We start from the raw sequence: 27,856 nt of genomic DNA, 5'->3' as shown, positions 1-27,856 counted from the left end.
GTCTATGGAATGATACTTGCAGGAGAGATCATTAATCTGCTAATGGTTCAGATATTCAGGAGTGTTATTATTATGTCAAGAATAAACTAGCCAGAAAGGTTATTGGAATGCATTTCAGAAAGAAAATCAAACTACTTATTTAGAATTTGATACCAAGATGCAGCAGTAAGCAAATATTGTGTAGTTGTAATCGTGCTGAAACAGCTAAATGGCACATAGCACAAAAATAATAATTCCTAAATAATTGGAGATATGCTTACAATTAAATCAATCTGCAGTATTAGATTATATTTTAGAAGTTACCATCCCTACTTGGAAATTGTTTTGACCTGGTTACAATGTTACACAGATGGAATATTATTTATTACTGTATAGAATCAGCAATACAGTAGAGATTAACAAAACAAGTCATATTTCATTAATCTCAAATTAGAGACAACACAAAAGAATTAGATTTTGTCTTACTTCCCCTCATCTCAAATAACAACTTAATAAACTATACAACAAAAGGGAAGCTATTGTGAAACAAGTATATAAATCTGATACTTGGGCTTAGAGTATTGGATATTGACACCCATGTAAAAACATGCCAGCCAAGTACAAAACATCGCACATACCAGCGGTTTATAAACTACCATTGTATGGATGCTAGACAACACTGATACCCACGTGCAAAACTATCAAATCAACAACATAAGGCTCCAAATGTAAACACCTCTTTTAGATCATCTTACTTATGCACGGATTATCAGTGATACTTACACAAATATTTAAATTCATGACACATTATCTTACCCTTTTATATTGATGGGCAAAATACAATATGTAGCTGTTGCTAATCTACTGCTAAAAATTGAATTGTATATTCATTTTAAAGTACTTTTGTTCTGGCCAAAACACAGAAACATTGTTTAATAGTGAACCTGCTTTTCTGATGATAGTAGGTTTTCCTTATCTCTCAGCAAATCCTAATTAGCAGTCTTTCAATATGCAGCACACCTGCCCTCTTGGAATAATGGGAATGTGCATCTGCATTCAAAGACTAATAAATAAATAACAAATCAAACATATTGCAAAGTGTGGTCCAAATAAACTCACATCCTTTTTAATTCATGACAGCAAATATGAAAACTACCTAAAGTCCAGAAAAATTGTATGATTACAAGGGTATTTACTTTTAATAATCTGACTGCAATTCAGAGTTTTCAACCACTCAACAACATATTAAAACATGAAAAGCTTTTAATTTATAAATAAACAGATTGAAACACACCAAGATTATACAGTACTGCAGAATTGGAAACAAAATAACTATCTTGCACGCATGCTTCAAAAGGTTTATTTGGGAAATCTTAAGAGGAAAGTGAATTTCTGGCAACAGTCAGATTAACTCAGAAGTAGCAGTGTGTACTGCAGGTATTCACCATAGTTCCTTAAACAGCAGCTTCCAAACCCACAACTACTTCCATCAAGATGGACAAGGGCAACAGATACATGGGAACACCACCACCTGCAAGTTCCCATCCAAGCAACTTGTCATCCTGACTTGGAAACATATCACCTTTCCTTTATTGCTGCTGGGTTGAAATCCTGGAATTTCCTCCCAGGGAGCATTATGGTTCAACCTACAGCACATTGACTGCAGCAGTTGAAGAAGGCAGCACACCACCACCTTCTCAAGGGCAACTCAGGATGGGCAATAAATGCTAGCCAATTAGCCTCACCCATATACTACTGCAATAAAAATCCATGATCTTTTTAAATGGAGAAGCAAGCTAAAGGGGCCAAATGGCCAACTCCTACTCCTGAGTCATATTTGTATGAGACCCTGCAAAGATGATCATTTAACATCAACATGAATTGAATATTTGTCCCTCAAGGTCTGTGTAGCCCAAAGATATTTGTCAGTGAATTTTCATACAGTGTTTATGGACAAATAAAAGTACATTATTACAATACAATTAATTAACAAAATTATGTTTTTGTCATCACTGTTCCAGCTTGTACAGAAAATTCAACAGTTGAAAACTGATCAGCATGTTTTTTTAAATATTGCAACCATTTCTATATTGTTTCTCCAGATGGAAATGCAGTATTTTGCTAAATATTGTTTTTCTTTTCTGCAGGCTTGATTTCCATTTGCATTTCTTACAGCCACACAATGTATACTGGAATTATATAAGAAAATGAAGCAAAGATATTTCAACATTTCTGCCCCTCCATCCCACCCTCAGACTGACCTTATATACCCTAAATAAGATTAGTTGGTATAAGCCTTTAGATTGGAGATTGTGCATGCAAATCCACTGCCCAAGTGTTCATATTTTTAAAGCATCTTTTAAGAATGAAAAAGCCTGATACAAAAGCTTGTTACAGTCTCATTCCCATTTGACCTCGTTGCAATTTGAGGAAATTAGTAACATCAATGCCAAAAAAGAGTAAAGCAGTTAATTTTCTTGGAAGACAAATTACTGAAATTAAAAGTATTTTTTCAAGCACTTAATTATTTTTCTCTGAAGATGAGAGTGCTTTTAAGGAACAATACATTCTAAACAAATCAGATCTTCAGTAGCTTTGAAAAACTGCCTTTGGTAGGGCCAGGTGCAGCCTTCCTGTCCAAATCATTGATGGAACAGATGTGCATTGACAGCACTGTTAGCTGAACATACACTGTGAGAGTCTGAGAGCTAATGTCACTTTCACTCTTGCATAAAGCATCAGTGTGGTACTGTACGTGCACGTTTCTCATGTCAGGTTTATTAAGTATAACACATTCTGAAGCACTACGCATTCCACTTTCCAGGCTAACCCAGTTGTCACTTTCACTTGTCTTGTTCTGTATGGAGGAAAAATGCAACACTGGGAATTTACAAGACTTTTCTGTTAAATGGCCATAAATCACAGGTTTCATTCAAACCGAATAATCACTGGCCATAAAGAGCTACTTGTCTCTTACCATATATTACAGTCAAGTTCCTGTGAGCAATAATGCATCCGTTCATAGAAAAGAAAAACAGAGCTAGACATTAAGAACTGACATCTAATTCTGTTACAGAGGACAATGTGTAGAGTATGGATGACACTTTTATCATACATGTCTATTTCCATTTGGAAAATAAGCTGAATAAAAATGATTACCCGACTGCCCAAATTCAAGCTTCCCAGAGACATCCTCTGAGGTCTCCAGATGCCAGTTTTATAATGTTTCATTAAATGTGGAAGCCTAAAAGCAGAGTACGGCCTTGTGGAATAAACAAAGAAAATAAAGCTGAAATTGCAGTGGATTAACCATTTATGTGTTCTGACGTATATACAATACAAATTGATGAGAATATAAAATGTAACCTGGGGATTAGATGGACCAAAACTCCCTTCCTCTTTTCATATTTCATTATATCCCAAATCTAAGCTGGCATGAAGAATGAATGCAAGGCTGTTTGTTTCAATCACTATCCCCTTCATATTTCACTGACTGTTATTTGCAAAAAATTCAAATGTTCATTAAAATAAAACATTCTGCATTCCAAATTAGTAGAAGGTGAATGTTTATTGATCAGATATGGGATAAAAGAAAAATCATGTATTTATATACCATGTACCACAACTTGAGGATAGCCACAACACATTACTGCTAATTATGTACTTCTGAAGAGTGGACACTATCATAATGTAGAAAACAGGGCAATCAACTTTCACACAACAGATTCCCGTAAACCACAATTTAACAATGATCACCTAATCTGTTTTTTAGTTAAGAATAATTATTGGCCAGGACACGAGGGATAACTCCTCTGGTCATCTTCAAAATAGTACCACTGGATCTTTTATGCCTACCTAAGAGAACATACAACACCTTAGTTAAACATCTTATCTGAAAGACAGCAGCTCCTACAGGGCAGGACTCTCTTAGGACCAAACGCTTTCAGTGTCAGTCCAGATTTTAATTACTATAAAGTCACATAATCGTACAACATGGAAGCAGAACTTATGGTCCAATTTGTCCATGCCAACCAAATATCTCTGGAGTGGGCCGTAAATCCACAACCTCAATTTTCAAACTCAGAGGTGAGAGTGTGACCAACTAGGACAGGCATAGTTTTTCCAGGAATGTTTTGTGTAAAATAATGAAACAGTGAACCAATGTAAAGCTGTAAGGGTTTTCAATACAAATATAAAATCCTGTATATTTGTTTCCATAACCGACTCTTTCTTTGCACAACTTTAATTTCACAGGCCATTTTTGGTATGTATAGCCGTTACTGTGCACTTTTCATTTACAGTACAAAAGCAAATAAATTTTACTTTCAAGTCTCATGATCTAGGTTTTACCAATCCAGTAAGCTGGAGCTAATAATAGACTGTACAACTTACAGTAAAAGTCAGACCAAACTTATAATCTACCTGCTTCCTCATACCTTTATGAAATGGTGATAAACAAACAGTATACTCTCCTGACAGCTATAAAACTTTGCATTGCTACAACAGAAACAAGTCATCACTATGGTCTGGTGTACTGTGCGATCTCACTCTTAGCTTCCAATCCTTTTCATCTGTGGAGTTAATCAAAACACTCATTTGATGCCTGTTTACCACCATCACTGAAGTGGAATTCCGAGTGTTGTAAAACAGTAACATTGTTGATCTCAAACAAAAAGCAAATGTGATGGATAAATATTTTATTAAGCTGTTACAAACTTTAGAACAACCTGTGCAGCTTCTTCTATTTGCCCATTTCACTTTCGAAGTTCAAAGTTGTGGAAACCATTCCAATGAATATAGCTAAATATGTTCTGATCAATAAACAGCTGGATTTGGAATTTCTAATTGGCTTTTAAAATATTAATGTTGCATTAGTAACCTAACATTTGATATAATAATAAATTGTCATATTAAATGTATTATTTGTGAAAGCTTACAGTCATCGCTCACCTCACCAATTCATGATATTGCAGGAAAATGGATATAAGGTGAGAGAGGAGCAATTCTTGAAACAAATGCCGTTCACAGCATGTATAACCAATGCATTCTCATCAAGGAACTATTAAGCAGTCATGTGAAAAAATAAATTAGAAAAGAGCAATAGTTTTTTAAAGCAACTTAATAGTTAAATCACTATAAATAGCACTAATTCAGTATTTTTGATTTACTCCTCTGTAAGGTGCAGATAAACTCTCACCATTTGAATATTCCAAATGAATTTATGACATGCATGACAGATTATATGATGTATTTTAAAACCTGCCTTAGGGGTGCTTGACATGTAAGGCAATTAACACTTCATTAATATATTAACTTGCACACATTAAGTATCATTACATTAATAATGTAATAATTATTTAAAGTGTGATTGAAGACTTTGTAGCTATTTTGAAAGACATGATATGCTGAGAAAAAAAAGCCACAAACTTACTGATGCTATATAATTTCAAGAGGGGTTGCTTAGCTCAGTTGGCCAAACAGCTGGTTTTGGATGCAGAGTTATGCTTACAGCACAGGCTAAGATTATCATGCAGATCCCATCTTCTCAACCTGGCCCCTCGCCTGAGATATGGTGACTTCTGGGAGTTTAGAGTCTTAGAGTCAAACGAAACTGATCTTGTCCCATTTGCCAGCATTTGCTCCATTTCCCTCTAAACCCTTCCAAATCATGTACCCATCCATATTTTCAAGAATTAGTCCATTCTTACCCCAGGTAAGATAAACTTAAAAACATATCAAAAATAGAGAATGCTGAAAATATAGGCAGTATCTACCAACTTGTCAGCTCTACACTTCACTATGAATTAATCTTTCCATTGTATGCAGATTGCTGAATTGCTATTTATTTCTAGCTTTCTCAATTTTTATTTGAGTTCCTTTTATTTAAACCATTCATACATTCGACAAGCACATCTTTTCACATTCATTGCTGTAAAAAAAATTAAATGTGCAATTAAAAAAAGTTCCAGTGGGATGCAAGGAAGAAATAATGGAAAAGTAGATCTTCTTTTGTACAAGTACAGAAGCTGGTCATTTTCCTCAAATGATTGAGGCAGAGTGATTAGTTTGTAGTTTTCAGACCCACTGACAAAAAGATCACTCTGGCATTCATCTATATTTATCGAAAGGTAAAATAGTTCTTTCTGTGAATTGAATGGATAGATATTAATCACAAAAACATACTTTTTAACATTAACTGACTATGATGCCTGATTGTTAATACTTAAGCCATATTCTTGACTCAAACCACTTCACTATCTTCATATTTTGCAAACATAGTAGCTATTTTGAACTCAAAAAGATCACACAAATAGCAGATATAAATGATCAATTAGCTCAATCTTGGCTGGCATTGATTAAGAAATAACTTTTCTTACTCTTTAAAATTGTGTTATGAATCATTAATCTTTACCTGAACCATTGGAATTCACAAACATGACTTTGTTTTAACATTTCTTTGTTACATGTGCATTGACAATGTAAAATTGCAATGAACTGGCAATGTGCTGCAAATTTGAATTTTGAATTGTGGTTTATTCTTGTAATCTTCTGACATAAAAGGCAAAGAATGCTACAAATCAAACTGAGGTGCAACTTGTAGTTATGAATAGGACCTATATTAATGGATAATTAATGTTTTATCTGCCCCATCCCTTGGCTTCTCCTCCTCGAAGGTGCCCTTGCTACCACAAACAGTGCTTGCTCAACACTGGGAAAATTGTAGTCAAAATATTTCAATTCCATTGAAAAGAAATGCACATTAACAAAAAGCTTAAATGTGTTTGTTTAAGCTTTTCACACCACAATGTGATTCATTACTAGAAAAATACTGCTTTCCTAATGAAAATATTCCCTATATAGAGCTTCAGGCTTTACAAAATTTCAAAATAGGAATATACTTGCTATATCTGATACTTGATCGGATGCTCTACTTTAAGAACAAAAGTGGAAACAAAGACTTCATTGTCTACACAAGTACTCTGTCAGATCAGGTAGCTTCTTCCCAGTATCTTGAGCTTGAGAGTGTCAACTGCAAGAGGCTGACACTTGTGAAACTGTGCAGTGGGATAAGATAACCGAAACAAACATCTGGTAGACATTTCATCAGGCACACCAAAATTAATCACTGCCCTGTTGAAATGCTGACAGTTCTGGAAAGTGTCATTAGAAGAAGTGACAGCCCACTGGGAAATGTGATAATTGGTAAACAAGGTCTATAACCTACTTTGTGACCTTTTGCCTGAGTAGGCACACAGCCAGTGAACGGTGGTCTTCAGTGATCGCAAACAGTAGCAAGGGATAGTACCATTACCAGTCAATGCAACCTCATTATGGTATACTCAGATTTTCTTTACGTGATTCTTTATTCAGACCCCAGGCAAAGATGCAAATGTATTACTGAAAGCCCTCAGATAATACCCACAGGCTAGTTCTTGGTATAGAGAGTAGGCCAAGTCGTTTTCTCGCCCTAATTAGACAAGTAGGAATTCAGAAGACTAACACAAAAACAGGTCAAGCAGCAAAAAAAATCTGTGCACATACTGCCCACAATCAGAGTTAATCGCATACTATGTGTGCACCAGTAGATATACATCAGTTTGATTTTTGGGTACAATTAATCTTTGGCAGCTGATTCAAGTAATGTTTCCTATTCTATTCTTTGGTTCAAGCATTGGTACTCACTGGCTCCATAATGGAAAAGGAAATAGAGAGCTAATTACAACATGAGGCAATAGTCAGGAACATTGCCTCATGCTTTAATTAGATTGAGGTCCTCATTACTAATTATAACCTGCACGTTCCTCAACTACAGCCATTAGACAGGTTTGTGACATGATTCCTCAAGAACACTCAGTATCATTTTTCAAATTTAAATTCAGTTCTTAGAACATAGATGTCTATTGGGGATTAACGCCTGCTTTCTATCCAATCGGGTTACATTATCTTAATAGACCTTCTAAAGCACTAATGCACATTAAAGACATACACTCTTTTGAAGTTGAGGCTACAGGGAATTTTTTTTCTATCTAATGTATTCTAAATAATAGATATGGTTTTATAAAATTATAGAGCCCTAGGTTATAATATCCCACTACCACTCTTCCTTGCAGAATTCTCTGCTGTTATTTGAATGAACATGATAAAAATGGAAACAAAAAATATTTTGCTGCAGATTTTCCCTAATATTGCTCCATTCCTTTATGTCAAACAGTAATGTTTTAATCACAAACTCGTAAAATTACCAGAAAAAAATTACATTTAGTACACCATTTAGCATTGTTGGAACATTACAAAATCATTATAAAAATAATTGCAGTATCCATCAAACTGCATCTGAAATACGCAGGAAGTAAAACAGGATAGGGAATTTTCAGCTGGGTTATTTTCAGGGCAAGTCAATACATGTTGAAACTTGTTCTATTGTTTGACAATAGCTAAGGAATTGCATTTTAACAACTACCTCAGCAACAAACTTTTCTGTGAAGGACTAATGTCATTGTCCCGAAAAGGGATGAAGGTTAGAGTAGTTTACAAGTAAAACATTAACTTAATTAGGCCTATAAATGTCTTATTTCATTTTCTTAAATTATTTTACATTTATAGAATATAAAGATTGGCTTTGAATTGATCATAGTTCAAGCCTATAGTGTGGTTTCTGATAACTTATAAACATTCCTCACAGAAGCTAAATTGTTCAATTAATCAACTTACTATATTACTATTGAAAGCTCTGAATTAAAAGCAAATATAAAATAAAACCGACGATTTCTGAATTCTGGTGCACTAGCGTGTGACAATGAGAGAATGTGAGTGAATCTCTCATTAGAATAGCCAATTGGTCATTGACATGAATTTTGAATATAGAAAACATAGCATTAAAGAAAAATCAGCAACTTTGTTGTCACAGCTCAGCATCTAAAAATACCTATTCTTCCTGGGAGCAGGTGTGATGCCAGAGAACTGCATATATTGTTTTGTTGTTCACAAAGGGAAGCAAGGATAGACCAAGCAATTAGTCAGTCTAACCTTTGTGATTGGGAAAAAAAAGAACCGAGACAGCATGGACTGGATTTAAGACCCTCCCACTGACTGTTTTAAGACATAGCGTTCACATTAAATTCAGCAGGCAACCTGCCTTCCATCTCCTCACCTGTCCCATTGTAATAGTAGCAGTGGTACGAATAGTATCAGGTGTCCTACCACCCGTGATAGAATTGAAACCATTAAGGGGGCAATTAATTAGCATTTAACTACTTGGCAAACCACTTAGCATTCTCCCTGCATAGGCTGGGGTTAAGTAGTTGCAAGCTGTATGGTCCCTCTTTAATAGAAAGGTAACTGCGAAGTTTCATCCCACCTCCCAATGCTTCTCAAACTCTGGCCATCAAGGGTAATCAGGACGTGTTTGCTGAGGAACAGTGCAACTGGTTAACTTCATTTTTTTTGAGGAGATGTCAAGGTATGTCAAGATGGCAGCATATTTGATGTCGTCTGCAATTATTCTGAAAACCCAACACGGCAGACTAGTCAGAAAATTAAATCACGGGATTCAAAGGAAAGTGGTAAGTTGGTTCTAAAATGGGCTCAATGGCAGAATAGAAAGAGTTATGGTTGATGATTGATTCTGTGACTGTAAGGCCATTTCCAGTGAGGTTCTGTAAGGTTCAGATTTGGTTCTTTTGCTGTTTGGAGTATATGTCAATGATTTGGGTTTACATGCAAGGAGAATGATTAACAAGTTCACAGATTAAATGAAAACTAGCCTTATGGCTGATAGTAAGGGAGATATCTTCAGGAAGGTATGAGTGGTCTGCTCAGTTGGGCAGGAGAGTCAACATGGAATTCAATCTAGCAAAGTGGGAAGCAATGAAATTGGAGAAGTTATCAAGGCAATGAAATACACTTCAAACAGTAGAATTCTGAAAAGTGTAGATGAACAGAGGGACCTTAGCAAGTATATCTACAGATCCCTGAAGGGAGCAGGAAAGGCACACAAGGTGGTTGAGATATTTAGTTTTTTATATAAACAAGAGGGGAAGTTAAACGAGAACTGCATAAAACTTCAACTAAATTATAATTAAAGTACAGCATCCAGATCTGGATGCAGGTCCACAGGGAGGACTACACATGACAGAAGCCACAGAAGATATTGACATGAATGTTGCCAGGAATGGAGAATTTTAGCTACAAGGAATGATTGGCTAGACTGAAGTAATTTTCTTTGGAAAAGAGCAGGCTAAGGGGATATTTAATTCAGTGCACAAAACTATGTCAGGATACAATAGATAGAATGGTCTATTAACAGTGAGTTGAATAATCAAGACGCACAGATTAAAGTAATTTGTAAAGTTGAAGAGTAATATTTTTTACCCAAAGGGTGTTAGGAATTTGAAATTCACAATTGGAAAGTGTGAAAGAGGCAGAAACCATCATTATCTTTAAAAAACAACACTTGCATATGCATTTGAGGTGCCATAACCTATGTGGATACGATAGCTCTTTTTCGGACAGCACAGACACTGTTGGCCTGGCTTCCTTCTGTGTTATAGACTCTATCCCAACGCCATAGGAATAGCACAAGGAAACAAATCTATCCACAATATTTATCAATATGGAAATAAAGTTTGAAAGAAATACCCAAGCTTGAAACAAACTGAATAGGAAACTGAACAAATCTTGTAAGTTGAACCCTTGAAGCTTTCACTGTCAAATACAGGGTATTAGGAATCAAATTTGGACAGAAATAATCATAAACATTAATTAAAAGTAATACAATCTAGAAAGGTTTTAAAACTTTAAGGAAAGTACAAATAAAGATAGTAATTCCAGGAAAAACCTCACAGATGTTGAACTGCTGGAAGAATCAGTAAAGATGCAAGCACCAATTTGAAGCAATCAGCCGCATGGAAATCAGCAATCACAGAACTCTGGACTGGGACATGATACCATTGACCAATCAGCTTACCACCACTCAATTTAGTTTTTTGCTTGCTGACAATATTCTTTTCTTCAAAACAAGCCCAATATTACCAGAGGTGAACATGAACATACTTTTAACAAGGCTAATATGACGATATTAAACAATACAGAATAAAACTAAAAATTATTTGTGAACGCTTCTCTATTTCCCCATCCTGAAAAGTGATTTTACAGTTTTCAATGATGACTGAACAAACAGAGTTATCGCGTACATTCTCCCAGTTCTGCCAATTCGATTATCGATTCTACAGGATTAAGATGGATGTATAAAGCTACTTCTTTAAATATAAGTTTTCCATAAGCCGAGAAATTGTTTCCTTAAGAGAAAGACTTGCACTTAAATATACAGCAGACTTTGTTTTGACTGTCCCTTATCAACCAGTATTCTAGATAAATTGGCAAAAAATTATAAACCTCCAATATTGTCATTTACCACAATATCAGAGTTATTTATGCGGTTATTAAAGTATAACAGTGATGTGTTTATCCCCTGCATTGTGTTCTGATTACTGTGCGTTTTATATTGATTTTAGGAGGAGTGTTGATATTTTTACATAGATTTTTTGAGGGACGTGGATCTCTCAAAGCTTCACGTGAATAGGGTTGACTGCAGTCCCAAAAGCATGTGGACTGCAGAGGTTCAAGAAGACAGCTCATCACCACCTTTTCGAGGGTAATTAGAGACAGGCAATGAATTTTCGCCAGCCAATAACATGACATACCAGGCACGAATAACAAAAAGGGTTATCTCCAAAACTTCAGCAATTATTAAAACTTTATCTGTCTGCATGCACTGCTTTAAGATGCACCAAAAAAGTAGAGCTAATTGTGGCCCCTTCACAAACTAGAAGCTGATCACTCATCACTGATGGATAACCAATACCAGTACAGACAATGATTTACAGTTCAGCTCATCTGCCATTCTGTGGTAACCAGAGGGACCCACGGTTGGTGTGTTGCCTCCAGGTGCCAGGGCTCATCATGTCTCTGATTGTTTTTTCGGGATCACTGCAGGGGAGGGGGAGGGGGAGCAGCCCCAAATCGTGGTCCACATAGGCACCAATGACATAGGTAGGAAGAGAGATGGGGATTGAAGGCAGAAATTCAGGGAGCTAGGGTGGAAGCTTAGAGCTAAGACAAGCAGAGTTGATATCTCTGGTTTGTTGCTTGTGCCACATGCTAGCGAGGTGAGGAATTGGTAGAGAGAGGAGTTGAACACGTGGCTACAGAGATGGCTACAGGAGGGAGGGTTTTGGATTTCTAGATAATTGTGGCTCTTTCTAGGGTAGGTGGGACCTCTACAAACAAGATGGTCTTCACCTGAACCAGATAAGTACCAACATCCTGGGGGAGGGAAATTTGCTAATGCTCTTCAGGTGGGTTTAAACGAATTCAGCAGGGGGAATGGGAACGCAAACTGTAATGCGAGTTTACAGAAGGTTGAGGTAGGGAGGTCCGAAATAAGGTTTCTGGGAAGCAAGCGGGTACCGGCAAGCAAGAAGTTGGTTTGAAGTATGTCTATTTCAACATCAGGAGTATCCAGAATAAGGTGGGTGAACTTGAAGCATGGGTTGGTACCTTGAATTCGATGTTGTGGCCATTTTAGAGACATGGGTAGAGCAGGGACAGGAATGGTTGTTGCAGGTTCCGGGATTTAGATGTTTCAGTAAGAACAGGGAAGATGGTAAAAGAGATGAGGGTGTGGCATTCTTAGTCAAGAACAGTATTATGGTGCAGAAAGGACATTTGAGGACTCACCAACTGAGGTAGTATGGACTGAGATTAGAAACAAAAAAGGAGAGGGCACCCTGTTGAGAGTTTTCTATAGGCCTCTGAATAGTTCCAGAAATTTAGAAGAAAGGATAGCAAAGATGATTCTTGATAGGAGCGAGAATGACAGGGTAGTTGTTATGGGGGACTTCAACTTCCCAAATATTGACTGGAAATAATTCAGTTCAAGTACTTTAGATGGGTCAGCTTTTGTCCATTGTGGTGCAGGAGGGTTTTCTGACAGTGTGTAGACAGGCCAACAAGAGGCGAGGCCACATTAGATTTGGTACTAGGTAATGAACCCGGCCAGGTGTTAGATTTGGGTGTAGGTGAGCACTTTGGTGATAGTGACCACAATTCAGTTATGTTTACTTTAGCGATGGAAAGGGATAGGCAACTACGAAGTAATTAGATAAAATTTAGGATGCATAGGATGGGGAAGGAAACTGCAGGGGATGGGCACAACAGAAACATGGAGCTTATTCAAGGAACAACTACTGTGTGTTCTTGAGAGTTTCAAGGTAGCCAGGAAAGACCGAAAGAGAGAGCTAAGACGAGCTAGGAGGGGACATGAGAAGTTGTTGGCGGATAAGATCAGGGAAAACTCTAAACTTTTCTATAGGTATATAAGGAAGAAAAGAATGACTAGAGTAAGATTGAATCCAATCAAGGACAGTAGTGGGAAGTTATGCGTGGAGTCAGAGAAGATAGGGGAAGTGCTAAATGAATATTTTTCAGCAGTATTTACACTGGAAAAAGACAATGTTGTCTAGTAGAACCGGTGACTAGACTAGATGGAATTGAAGTTCACAATGAGGAAGTGTTAAAAATTCTGGAAAGTGTGAAAATATAAATTCCCTGGGCTGGATGGAATTTATCCTAGGATTCTCTGGGAAGCCAGGGAGGAGACCGCCAAGCCTTTGGCTTTGATCTTTATGCCCTCATTGTCTACAGGAATCGTACCAGAAGACTGGAGTTTAGCAAATGTTGTTCCCTTGTTCAAGAAGGGGAGTAGAGACAACCCTGGTAATTATAGAACAGTCAGCCTTACTTTGGTTGTGGGTAAAGTTTGGAAAAGGTATAAGAGATAGGATTTATAATAATCTCGAAAGGAATAAGTTGATTAGGGATAGTCAACACAGTTTCGTGAAGGGTAGGTCGTGCCCCACAAACGGGGAGAATGCGGGTAAGTGGAGTTGAAATGCCCATCAGCCATGATTGAATGGCGGAGTGGACTCGATGGGCCGAATGGCCTTACTTCCGCTCCTATGTCTTATGGTCTAAACCTTACTGAACTCTTTGAGAAGGTGACCAAACAGGTGGATGAGGGTAAAGTGGTTGATGTGGTAAATATGGATTTCAGTAAGGCATTTGATAAGGTTCCCCATGGTAGGCTACTGCACAAAATACGATGGCATGGGTTTAAGGGTGATTTAGTAGTTTGGATCAGAAATTGGCTAGCTGAAAGAAGACAGAGGGTGGTGATTGATGGAAAATGCACATTCTAGAGTTCAGTTACTAGTGATGTACCACAAGGATCTGTTTTGGGTCCACTGCTGTTTGTCATTTTTATAAACGACCTGGATAAGGGGGTAGAACGATGGGTTAGTAAATTTGCAGATGACACTAAGGTTGGTACAGTTGTGGATAGTGCCAAAGAATGTTGTCGGTTACAGAGGAACAGAGATAAGCTGCAGAGCTGGGCTGAGAGGTGGCAAATGAAGTTTAATGTGGAAAAGTGTGAGGTGATTCACTTTGGAAGGAGTAAAATGAATGCAGAGTACTGGGTGAATGGTAAGGTTCTTGGTAGTGTAGATGAGCAGAAAGATCTTGTTGTCCATGTACATAGATCCCTCAATGTTGCCACTCAGGTTGATAGGGCTGTTAAGAAGGCATACAGTGTGATGGCTTTTATTCGTAGAGAGATCGAGTTTCATGCTCAGGTCATGCTGCAGCTGTACAAAACTCTACTGCGGTCACACTTGGATTATTGCATGCAGTTCTGGTCACCGCATTGTAGAAAGGATGTGGAAGCTTTGGAAAGGGTTCAGAGGAGACTTACTGGGATGTTGCCTGTTATGAAGGGAAGGTCTTAGGAGGAAAGGTTGAGGGACTCGTGACTGTTTTCGTTAGAGAGGAGAAAGTTGAGAGTTACTTAATTGAGACAGATAAGATAATCATAGGGTTAGATCAGGTGGGCAGTGAGAGCTTTATTCCGAGGATGATGATGGCTAGGACAAGAGGGCATAGCTTCAAACTGAGGGTTGACAGACATAGGACAGATGTCAGAAGTAGTTTTTTTACTCTCGCCAACTTTTCGGGAAGTTAAATGGTCATTGGATAGGCATATGGATGAGAATGGAATAGTGTTGGTTAGACAGGCTTCAAACTGGTTTCACAGGCTGGCGTGACATTGAGGGCTGAAGGGTCTGTACTGTGCTGTAATGCTCTATGTTCTAATATTTAATGAACAATTTTGTATATGACTGCATGGTTTCATTTACATACCCTATTGTTAAAAGCACTCTCAGCTGCCATTTTCATATTATATTCATACACTTATCTCTAAATTATCAGTGAGAATTATCTCCCCATTGTCAGTGAGAAATTTTGCTGTGGTCCAAATCCACTTTTCCATTTCCTTATCCACAATTTCTAAAAATCTTTACAATGTGTAATAGTTGTCTGACAAAATCTGTTTGCCAAATATACAAAATATAAAATAATTTTTTTTTACCCATACTTATAAATCCATAGCCACTACCTCCTTAGATTATCTACCAAGGCAGGTTTACTACAGGCCATTTCAACAAATTTCATATCTAACACCTGATCCCATATTCCTGCATCTTTTTGTTAATTTTTTTTAACCCTTTAGACGAGTGGCAAACTCTCTATGCAAGTTAACATAACTGACTTCTTTGTTTACTAAACATTGATCCCTTGATCTCAATAACACAGCTGGATGACTGATTTGCAATGACCAGTGATGCCAACATCATGAACTCAATTCCCTACCAGCTGAGGTCACCAAGAAGGACTCTCCTTCTCAAACTCTCCCCAGACTTGAGGCACCAGTGGTCTCTCTTTCTAATGGGACAGCAGCCTTATGATTTAGTCGGATTTTTGCAACTTCACACTTTCTAAATTCATCAAGATCTGACCACACCTCATTAAAAAGTCAGGAAATCACCTTTTTGATAATCTTGTCTATGAAAGTTAACAATCTCTCCAAATCTTCATCTGTGGTCAAATGATTCAATGCTAATAAAAGTTTTGTTTCTTATCTTGCCTCTATTTGGAATGAAAGTGCAAAGGTCTTGTCTTCCTTCCTCTTTGGTTGCTCTATTTTTTCACTGATCTCAAGACTCACTTACAGAAAACATACCTTAAAACCTTACATTTTGACACAACCATCACTGCTACTAATATTGTACACTAGCAGATAAATATTTTTGAATAGTGCCCTTCAAGACTTCCAGACATTTAAAAGGGCTGTACAGATGATGTCGGAAATACAACAGCAATTTAGACATAACCAGCTTTCACAAACAGCAGACTAGATATTTGTATTCCTGGGATCTGATAAAATGTCTTTTGTTCTACACTGGAAGATAAATGTTTTTGAACATAGTCCACATTTTCAGTGAGAGCTTTAGATTAGATTACTTTACAGTGTGGAAACAGGCCCTTCGGCCCAACAAGTCCACACCGACCCGCCGAAGCGTAACCCACCCATACCCCTACATTTACCCCTTACCTAACACTAGGGGCAATTTAGCATGGCCAATTCACCTGACCTGCACATCTTTGGACTGTGGGAGGAAACCGGAGCACCCGGAGGAAACCCACGCAGACACGGGGAGAACGTGCAAACTCCACACAGTCAGTCGCCTGAGACGGGAATTGAACCCGGGTCTCTGGCGCTGCGAGGCAGCAGTGCTAACCACTGTGCCACCGTGCCGCTTTATTGTACTCAATAATACTTGTACCTCACTGATTACTAGCTCCCCAATTTTACAATCAATTCAGACACAATTAACCCTTAATTAATGTATCTATCTCCTTTCCCTTGTTCCATTATGTCTCAGGCAATTCTTCAGACCACATTGGATGATTTCATTTTTGTGATGTCGATTGAGAGATAACTAGTGACCGGGAAACCAAGGACAATTCTCCATCCCCTATGATATACTAACACATGATCTTTCACCTTGACCCAAAACAATAGGCAGATTTCAGTTTTATGTTTCATCCTAAAAGATTACACCTCCATTAATATTGCACTCCCTTGCGAATGCACTGGACAGTCTGCCATGAATTTTGTGCTCAAGCCATTGAGTAGGACTTGGAACTTTTTTGATTCAGAAAATTGATTGCTACGGAGTTACAATTTCCAAAGCAAGATTTTCGATGCATCTTTCCTACAATTAAAAACATAATTCAAGGCTTCATCATAGTTTTTCTCTGTTACAATCTCCATAGAGACTGATAATCTTTAAAGAGATTTGAACTTGAGGAATTAACTGAAGAAAAGACACAACAAGAGTTCAGAGTGGTGTTCCCATGCATTTGCTGCCCTTATGCTTCTACATGATCGAGAGTTTGGAAGATGCTGTCAAAGAGGCCTTAGTAAATTTCTGCAGTGTGTCTCCTATATGATGCGTACTGCTGTTACTGGGTATCACTGGCAGAGGGAGTGAATATGGACCAACCAAGTGGGATGCTTCTCCTGGATGGTATAAAACTTTGAGTCTTGATGGAGCTGCACTCATCTAGGCAATTGGAGCATATTCCATCACACTCCTGTATTGTGCTTTGTAGATTTTGAACAGGTTTGGAGAGTCAGGAAGTCAGTTACTTGCTGCAGGATTCCCAGCCTCCGAACTGCTTTTTTGGCCAAAATATTTATATAGCTAGTTCAGTTAAGTTTCTGGTCAACGGTAACCCATAAGACATTGACATTTGGCGATTCATTAATGGTTATGTCTTTGAATGTCAAGAGGCAATGGTTAGATTCTCTTTTGAGAGATATAGTTATTGCCTGGCAGTTTTGTAGCAAGAATATTATTTGCCGTTTGTTAGCCTAAATCTGACTCTAGATTGTTCTGCTATAATGTGAAAGTTGCATTCCTTTGCAACCTTGCGCTATAAAAATCGGGCTCTGAAAAACCGCTGTAGAAAATTGCATTGTAGAAGATCACTAAAGAAAATCACTATACCCTTATACCAGAATGAACTGTATTGTCCAGCTCTTTCTGTATTTGAGGGATCATCAATGGTGCTTAACAATGTACAATCATCAGCAAACATCCCACTTCTGACTTTATGAAGCAGCTGAAGATGGTTGAGCTTAGGCACTTCCCTGAGGAGTCTTGCAGGGATGCCATGGAGCTGAGATGACTGACCTTCAACAACCACAACCTTTGTGCCAGGTATGACCCTGACGAGCAGAGAGATTTTTCCTCAAGTCCTTATACTTTAAACTGTAGAAAAAGTGACAACCACTTTTAAACTTACCAATAATTATACTCTCTGCAGAATTATAATCTTTTAGCAAACATTTCACAGTTGCTTCCAGCTGTCAATGGATCCCCAAATTCCCATTTCATCAAGTAATAACTCTGAGATATTGTTTCGAGGCACTTTGCTCAGTTTTCAGAGAATTCCTTAAATCTAACATCAAAAGTAAGGTCTCTTCCAACAATTCTTCTACCTCCAACCATGGCAGAACAAATTTCCCAGAATCCTGAATTGACAGTGATACCTTCACCAGCTTTGCCAGCCTGCAAATTCAAAACCGTCTTTTCTTTGCTGACTACACAAAATTTCAGTTGTCTGTGATTGATTTGTAGGGGAGCTTGTAACCTGATCTCAAAAATGGCTTATTTTGCTCTCTTTCCCACAGTAACCGAAAATACATCAACTTGACATCGAAGCAGAAATGCTAATTAGCTATCCTTGATCACAAACTCTTCTAATTTGGAAATAAATGGACAGTTTACAGCGCATTGGTTTACGAACCAATACCAACAACAACTTGCTTGGACTTGGGAGACTCACATCCTACTCAGTGTAAACTCAGTGACTGCTGCCATTGTCTCGAAGTGTAAACACTTTGCTCAAGGGCTCTTGTGGTGCAGCACAAGAGCGCTTGAACAAAATGCTTAAACTTTGAGACAATGGCAGCAGTCACTGAGGTTTTTAGGAGTAGAATGTGATTCTTCCAAGTGGTGTAAGCTGTCCATTTATTTCCAAGTTAGAAGGATTTGTGATCAAGGATAGCTAATTCGCATTTCTACTTTGACAAAGGGTCAGTTAGACTCGAAACATCGGCTCTTTTCTCTCCTTACAGATGCTGCCAGACCTGCTGAGTTTTTCCAGCATTTTCTCTTTTGGTTTCAGATTCCAGCATCCGCAGTCATTTGCTTTTATCGCATTTCTACTTCTGAGTCAGGAGGTTTGGGTTTAAGTCTGACTTGCTCCAGAGACGTGTAATAATACTCCTGAATAGGTTGATTAAATTATATCGAAACTCCTTGGATTTTCAATGCAGTAAAATAAACCATGCCTTTCTTTGATCTCTAACAATCCAACCCCTAGATTTACTGTCAGGGAGACTGCAGATTATGTTACATGAGTTCCTTCATTTAAAGCTACAGTCCAAAAAATAATAATTTTATAAATCCCATAACTGTTAGACCTATTCCAGAATAGCAATCCCATCTATTGTGTATAGAGGCAACAGTTGGCCAGCCAATGAGCCAATACTTCGAGCAGATACTAATATCATGAAGAGGAAGTTATTTTCAGACAAGAAACATTAAGTAGTGAGATCTGCTGACAAAGGCAAGGACAGAAATCATGCAATCTGGTGCTGCGCCTACCTAGGTCCCCAACTCAAGCATAATGGCTCTGTCCCAATCAGTGGACTGTGGCCCTGTCCACAACTAGAGGACAATGGCCCCAACCACAACTTGAGCACAACAGTCTAGCCTCCAACTGAAACACAACAACCCCATCCAAGCCCAGCAAGCCTAGTTATTAAGCCCTGAGGTGTCCTGCTGAACTGGGCCTATATCCTGGATCACAGTAGGGACTTTCCAGAGCTTGGAAAGGGAAATGTTTATTCCATTAAGGGATTAGAGATTTTAAAGAAATGATATGTAAGAAATGAACATGGATATAATTGCACAATAAAACATCTGAGATAATTTGTAGTGTTCAGTCAATGTTGTTGCATCTGACCGTTCAACCATTATTTCCAGACCTTGAAAGTTTATGGACTCAAACATTTGCTGAAACTTCATACAGAATGTTGACAATGGAGTTATAGCTGTGTCATTGGCACCATCAATGGCTATCAGTACCTGAGAAAGCATTCCTGCAACTTGTGCAACTAAGACCTAGGTAAAGACTGCAAATCTAAGATGATAAACAATCTACTAACTCAGGTCAACAGGCCTCAGCAAAATATAATGAATACTGTATACAGAATCTGTCTGGCATGCTCAAGGAAGCATCATAAAGTCTTGATTTTTCTTGATGATATGACAAAAACTATAGTGGGGAGTAGGATTCATTAACTAAGATGATGCTGTGTGATCTTAACTGAGAAAAAAAAGTCAAAGAGTCCTTGGGCAGTCTGTTATGTTTCATAGGTCTGTAGAAAGCTAAGTAAAATGATGGAAGAATTGTGCTCGGAAGGTTGGAAAACACACACGAGCTTAATAACTGGTCGGGCCAGATCATTGCTTTCATGGAGCTTTTTTTTTAATAAAAACCAATTGAAAGCTCTTTTATCCCTCAGAAACTATTGTGCAATTATAATATCGTACAATATTCTGTTCACTGTTGATAACTTGAACCTCTATCTGAACATCTGTGTAATATAATGTCTGGGCATGCATCCATGTTTTCCCACACTAATTATCTATACATCAGCCAAAAATAAATGTCATATTCCTCACAGAGCACTGGCAATTGAACACAGTAATGTGCTTTTAGTCATTTACCTAAATCAGTGCGATCCTCTCCTGAAAATTAAGTCTATATTCACTCTAATGTCCCAACAATAGCACTTATACAGCAGCAAACTTAATTTAGTGGAATTTTGGGGGTAAAGTAATTTGAAACAGATTATTTATAACAACTGTAAAACCTCATTGTTCTATTCTTTCAACATATAAAACATATTCAAAACATAAAAGAGACCTAAGGGGTAACTTTTTCACGCATACACGTATGTGTATGGAATGAGCTGCCAGAGGAAGTGGTGGAGGCTGGTACAATCACAACATTTAAGAGGAATTTGGATGGGTATATAAATAGGAAGGGTTTGGAGGGATATGGGCCGGGTGCTGGCAGGTGGGACTAGATTGGGTTGGGATATCTGGTCGGCATGGACGGGTTGGACCGAAAGGTCTGTTTCCATGCTGTACATCTCTATGACTCGATATGACAGTATTTACACCTAACATTTGTTAAGGATCTGTTAAGGATTCTTTTACTTCCAAAGGCAATACTTATAGATTTTAGATTTCCTAAAATATATAAATAACATTTTTGGTATGTGGTACTCTGGTTTCTTATTGCCTGCATTACCCATTAGTTACTCAGATGGCGTGATAGTAGTGTTTTCCATTTTAAGTTTGTTGCAACTTGCCGAGTACAGATTCACCTAGCTTGGTGTCACAAAAAAAATGTGCTTGATAGCTATCAGACAACATTATTTAAAAATAAATTCCAACTATTTCTCCATAACCGAAATTTGCATTATTTTTAAAATGTTTTCCAATTTTAAAAACTAATTCCCTTTTCGGACTTCTGATCCTATTCGTTATTGCACTTCTGACTATCTGGAGTACGTATTAATTACCATTTCTAAATATCACATTTGTCTCAACTAATCTCAGTGATACTGGAATTATATTGCAATCTCTGTAAGCGATTGGTGAGTCCAGTGTTACCCCAATCATTTTAAAAATATTAAATTTTTCATGAAATGGTCATTAAATTTGGCTCTTTTACCCTAGATTTTTCAATGTCATCACTGCTTTTTGACCTCAAATAATAATCATGGTGCCTATGCACAATTTTGATTCAAGTCATGCCAAACACCATTTTGATAAGAACATTAATACATCCACTGAGAATGTCCACAAGGAGTATAGAGGAGCAGGCAGGTCATAACAGTCAATCAACTTGTAAAAATGATGATGCTAGCATTGCCATTTAGGATCTTAACGTTCCAGTTAACACCTCTCTTCGCCCTCCACGGTCAAGCATACAGTCAACACAGGTTAAAAACCACTAGTTTTATTTAGAGGATGGAGTGGCTAAAGGCAAAACGGTCTGTGAAGTTGTGTGACAAGGAATCATGAAATAGTACTTTTTATAACCTGCAACGAAATGCAGAAGCTTCTCGGCCACTTCAAATATGTGGAATTATTGGATTTCAAATAGATGGAAACATTAGTTTTGCTTTTGTGTACCTTCTTACCATCAAGACTGTGGACTAATTTGTACTAAATCTCCAAAGTGATCTCAGCATTCAATGCAGTTAATGTACATGATAGGAGATGAAGTCCACACTTATCATAGAACATGACCTTCCTTGATTGCATACCTGAGAAGCAAAGCAAAGGACCATGGAAGTTCTTGCTAACTATTTTCTAATTTTTTAACTCATACACGGGATGAGGGCTCGGCCAGCACTTATTGCCAATCCCTAATTGCCCAGAAGACAGTTAAGATTGTCGATCTGGAGTCATTTTTTTTTTAGATTCCCTACAGTGTGGAAACAGGCCCTTCAGCCCAACCAGTCCACACCGACCCTCTGAAGAGTAACCCACCCAGACTAATTTCCCTCTGACTAATACACCTAACATTATGGGCAATTTAGCAATTCACCTGACCTGCACATCTTTGGACTGTGGGAGGAAACAGGAGCAAACCCACGCAGACATGGGGAGAATGTGCAAACTCCGCACAGTCACCTGAGGCTGGAATTGAACCTGGTACCCTGGCGCTGTGAGGCTGCAGTGCTAACCACTGAGCCGCCATGCTGCAGGCTCTACCAGGTAAGGAAGGCAGGTTCTTTCCCTGAACAACCAGATGGGTTTTTCTGACAATCAACAATGGATTCATGGTCATCATTAGACTCGTAGTTCCATATTCTTATTGAAATCAAATTCCACCATCTGTCATGGCAGGAGTCAAACCTGCATCCCCAGAACATTACCTCAGTCTTTGGATTGACAGGCCAGTGATAATGGTACTCGGCCATCATCTCCCATTCATTTTAACTCGCTTGCTACTCACAGAGAATTTGGGATGGACAACATGTGCTGGCCTCGTTAATGACATCCATAGGCCACAAGACATACTTTTTTTAAAAGGCTTTTGAAAATTAATGATTCCAAATCCCAGCAAAATCAAAACAGCAAGAAAATAGCATAGTCACATGAAGCACATAATTAAAGTTTGTGTCTTATAGATCAATATATGATGCATCATATATTTATGAATATCTGTGTTTTTAAAGTAGATTGTAAGAATATTATTTTATATGTATATGTGGATTTCAGACAAGCCCTCATATTCCCTTGTGACACAAAAATCAGTAATACACTGTAATCTGTCTCCCCTGACACAGCTACCTTCCACCCCATTTCACTAATTTAGTAATCCTTCTTCCCAACCCACTCTCCATCAATTCACTCACTCAGCCAAACTCTTCTTCCAACACACTCAACCCCATTTATTCATCAACTTGCCTTTCCTACAGCCTTGAACAATAACACCTAGCTGCTCTAGGGCCCATTGTGCAGTGAAAGCCGGTGCTGATTCAATGGAACCATCCAGTGGAAAATTAGATTTCATTGCTCCCTCCTCTACTCAGGTTCCACTGTTCCCTCCCCTACCACATGCTAACTCTGAAAGATACCACAATCAAAAGGAATTCCATTGCCTCAACATGCAGATGACGTGGAGGTCCCGGTGTTGGACTAGGGTGGACAAAAGTTAAAAATCACACAACACCAGGTTATAGTTCAACAGGTTTATTTGGAAGTACAATCTTTTGGAATGCTCCTTGTACTGCATGATTTCTAACTTTGTCAACATGCAGAGTGCTGTTAAGGTCCAAGATGGCATGCTGCAAAATCACACTAATCTGAGGGAACAGCCCTTTCACCAGCTATACAGTGACAAGCTGAGGAGCAGGAGCAGGAGCAGGAAGTGAGGAGGAAATTCACACATCTTTTTCCTCACTGGGTGGAGGCAATCAACCCAACATCTATCTTACCAGGCTGCCCATGATTAACTCGTCCATCTGCAATTAAAACTCTATGTTACCATTTATCAGTAATTCCACAGCTCATGATCCGCTTCAGTTATTGTCCATCATGGTGTTAGCTTCACCACAATCCAAAAAAAAACCCAGCACAAAATAAGCATTCCAAACCAAACTTTTAAATTTAATTAAATTGCACACAAATATCAATGAATCATCCCGATATACTAAATAATGCCAGTTTTCGGTTTGCTTTTCCTTGTCCTTATTTTGGACTGAGTGCTTCCCAGTGGCTGCAGCATACCTGGCGAAAGGGAAGTAACATCCAGTAGGGGAGACTGCAGATGACTTTGGAGGGTAACTTTGATTAGCTCTGGCCCAAGACGACCCAGTTTTGTAATGCACTGTAAAACACAGCTGCAGTCTCAGCTATCTGGTTGACAGGAAACAGCTGGGGTACTAGCAGAATGGTCATAGCAGGAAGACAACTGCAGTTATCCAAGAGAGGATATTATCAGGTTCATGCTCCACTAAATCATTCCTTTAGTGTGAAGCTCAGCAATCCTGGTAATCTGTTGAGGAACAGATTCCTGGATGCTATGACACATTGCATGCATCTTTGCATACTGTAAACTACACCCAAGGTGGCAATAGTCTGAGTTTGTGTGACAGTAATGTGAGCAGTTGAGCTTTCACGACAATACCCACATGTTGAGTGGCTTCATTTGTGGTGCAGATGAAGTTGCATCATGGTTGGGTCTTTGCATATTTTCATTAAATTGGCTGCCATTCTCATACTGGAAAGATTGGGCTCCAAGCTCTGTTTGAAGCCCTTTGTCAAGTTATTGCCAGATGCATCCATGCTTCTTCACTTTGGCTGTGGGTTTTGGATAGATCCACTGAGCCAATGCATCAAGAATTTCATTCTGCATTTTCTTTAACCCTTTGACTGGCAGTGTATGCAAATAAAAGATGTGGGTGTGTGAGCGGATACTAAACATAAGGATGAGGTGAAGTTATGACTGCTAAGTACAAATCATGAATGACAGAGAATATTGGTAAGATTGGGTGATGTGGATGTGATGCCTTTAGTCGTGTGTGAAGCTAGTTTTGCAGTTGGTAGGATATGTCACTTGAAGATAAATTCACTGTACTTGATGCAACGTCACCAAATATTTGAGGGTCAATTCCTGATGTTAGCCTCCAGGACTACCTGGTCCAATTATTATCATTATTAAACTGCTCATTTTATAAACATTCATTTGTATCGTCTTGCATTGATTCTAAACATATTGCAGCAAAAACATACTTGATCTACTAATTCATTTAAAAAATAATTATGCATGTGAATTCCTGTTTAAAATAAAAACAAAATTGTTCCCCAATCCTCCACTCCTCAACTTTTGGTGGCACGGTGGCTCAGCGATTAACACTGCTGCCTCAGAGTGCCAGGGACCCCGGGTTCGATTCCAGTCTTGGGTGACGGTCTGTGTGGAGTTTCCATATTCTTCCTGTGAAAGCGTGTTTTTTCTCCGGGTGCTCCAGTTTCCTCCCACAATCCAAAGATGTGCAGGTTAAGTGAGTAGGCCATGCTAAATTGCCCATAGTATTCAGGGATGCCGAAGTGAGGTGCATTAGTTAGGGGTAAAATGTAGACTAATAGGTTGGGGGAATGGTCTATGTGAGTTACTCTTCAGAGAGTCGGTGTGTATTTATTGGGCTTAAGGGCCTGTTTCCACACTGTAGGGATTCTAATTTGAATTCTTGTGGGATAGTCTAGGACCAGAATTGCAGATAAGGGATCACATATTTAAGACAGCTGCGGAGGAATTTCTTCTTTGGAAGGTCGTAAATCTGTTGAATTATTTATCACAGAGGGCTGTTGAGGCTGGATCATCAGGCATATTCAAGGTTGAGATATGCAGATTTTTAAGCAGTAACGGAGTCAAAGGCTAAGGAAAAGCCAAGAAATTGGAGTTGATGATTGTCAGATAAGACATGATCTCACAGAATGGGCAAGACGACTCAATGATTTCAACTTCCCTTCCCATGTGGTTGACAATGCCCTCCAGTGCATCTCCTCCACTTCATGTACCACCACTCTTGAACCCCACCCTTTCCAATGCAACAACGCCAGAAAACCCCGGTCCTCACCTTCCACGCCATCAACCTCCGCATACATTGCATTATCCTCCGCCACTTCCGCTATCTCCAAACGGACCCCACCACCAAAGATATATTTCCCTCCCGACCCCTATCAGCATTCCGGAGAGACATTCCCTCGACAAGTCCCTCAACAGGTCCATACCCTACTCCTGGCACTCTCCCTGCTACACCCACACCATCCCCCTCAGCTCCGTCCAAGGCCCCAAGAAATCCTTCCACATCAGTCAGAAATTTACCTGAACCTCTACCAATGTTATCTACTGCATCCATTGCACCCGATGTGGTCTCCTCTGCAGCAGGGAGACCTTCTTGTGGATCATTTCGGAGAACATCTATGGGGCACCCACCAACCTCACTGCCCAGTGGCTGAACACTTCAACTCCCCCTCCCACTTCGTCAAGGATATGCAGGTCCTGTGCCTCCTCCACCGCCAACCGTTACCACCCGACGCCTGGAGGAAGAATGCTTCATATTCCGCCTTGTGACCCTGCAACCACATGGGATAAATGTGGATTTAAATGTGACCTTCCTCACTTCCCCTCCCCCCACATTATCCCAGTCCCAAGCCTCCAACTCGGCACCGCCATCCAGACCTGTCCATCACTCCTCCCTCTGACCTATCACCTTTGCCCTCACCTTCATCCACCTATCGCTTTCTCAGCTACCAACCCCCCAACCCCACCCCCCCTCCCATTTATCTCTCAGCCTGGCCCAGAAGCCTCATTCCTGAATCTCCTGCTCTTCAGATGTTGCTTGACCTGCTGTGCTTTCCCAGCAACACACTCTCGACTCTGATCTCCAGCATTTGCAGTCCTCACTTTCTCCATATTGTCATTCTCGCCAGCAAATCTGGATGCACACGTTGATACAATTTTAACAAATGGAGAATATGCAGTTAGTTAGATTCAATTTGATTAATTTTCCATACCAATATTCATCAAAAATGGATTATTTGTATATTTGCATATATCTGGAGTAGCCACATCTTTCCATTTCAAAGTCTTGCATCAATTACAAGTACTACAGATCCAAATGTACCCCTGAATGTGCCTTAATTATCATTTAATACTGATAAATGATTAACAATTAACCAATTTTCCATTAAGAAAAATCAAGTTCTTATTTATCGGATTCATCTTATACTCAAATCAGCAGTTCAACATAAGTCATCTAAGAAACTCAACTCTATCCATCATAACCACAATCACAAGAAACCAAGAATTTATAGATTAGTATGCGACTGTTGCCTTGCCTTCACTGGATGGAGGCCACAGTCTATGTGCTAGATTCAAAGGTCATGAAGGAAAAGTATGTTATCGTCAAATACGATCAATGTGATAAACATGTCCAACGGTCCAAGACTTATTTCTTCCATCACACGCTGGCGTACATGATATGTCAAGGAGACAATGGTGCAGGGATTTTTGCACTACTATAACAATATTTAAACATATTCTGGATCAGTGGTGCTGGAAGAGCACAGCAATTCAGGCAGCATCTGACAAGCAGCAAAATCAACGTTTCGGGCAAAAGCCCTTCATCAGGAATAAAGGCAGAGAGCCTGAAGCATGGAGAGATAAGCTAGAGGAGGGTGGGGGTGGGGAGAAAGTAGCATAGAGTACAATAGGTGAGTGGGGGAGGAGATGAAGGTGATAGGTCAGGGAG

At 38.9% G+C, this 27,856-nt stretch overlaps 1 protein-coding gene across 5 annotated transcripts in view; it reads right to left on the bottom strand.

Moving 5' to 3' along the window:
• Positions 1-27,856, bottom strand: part of LOC122564856 (pre-B-cell leukemia transcription factor 3) — a 251,920-nt gene that overhangs the window by 93,581 nt on the left and 130,483 nt on the right. The window lies entirely within an intron of this gene.

Source organism: Chiloscyllium plagiosum, chromosome 30 (genome assembly GCF_004010195.1).
Source record: "Chiloscyllium plagiosum isolate BGI_BamShark_2017 chromosome 30, ASM401019v2, whole genome shotgun sequence".
In the NCBI taxonomy this organism is placed as follows: domain Eukaryota; kingdom Metazoa; phylum Chordata; class Chondrichthyes; order Orectolobiformes; family Hemiscylliidae; genus Chiloscyllium; species Chiloscyllium plagiosum.
Note: the sequence above shows the minus strand (reverse complement) of the source record. Positions and strands in the feature narration are given on the sequence as shown.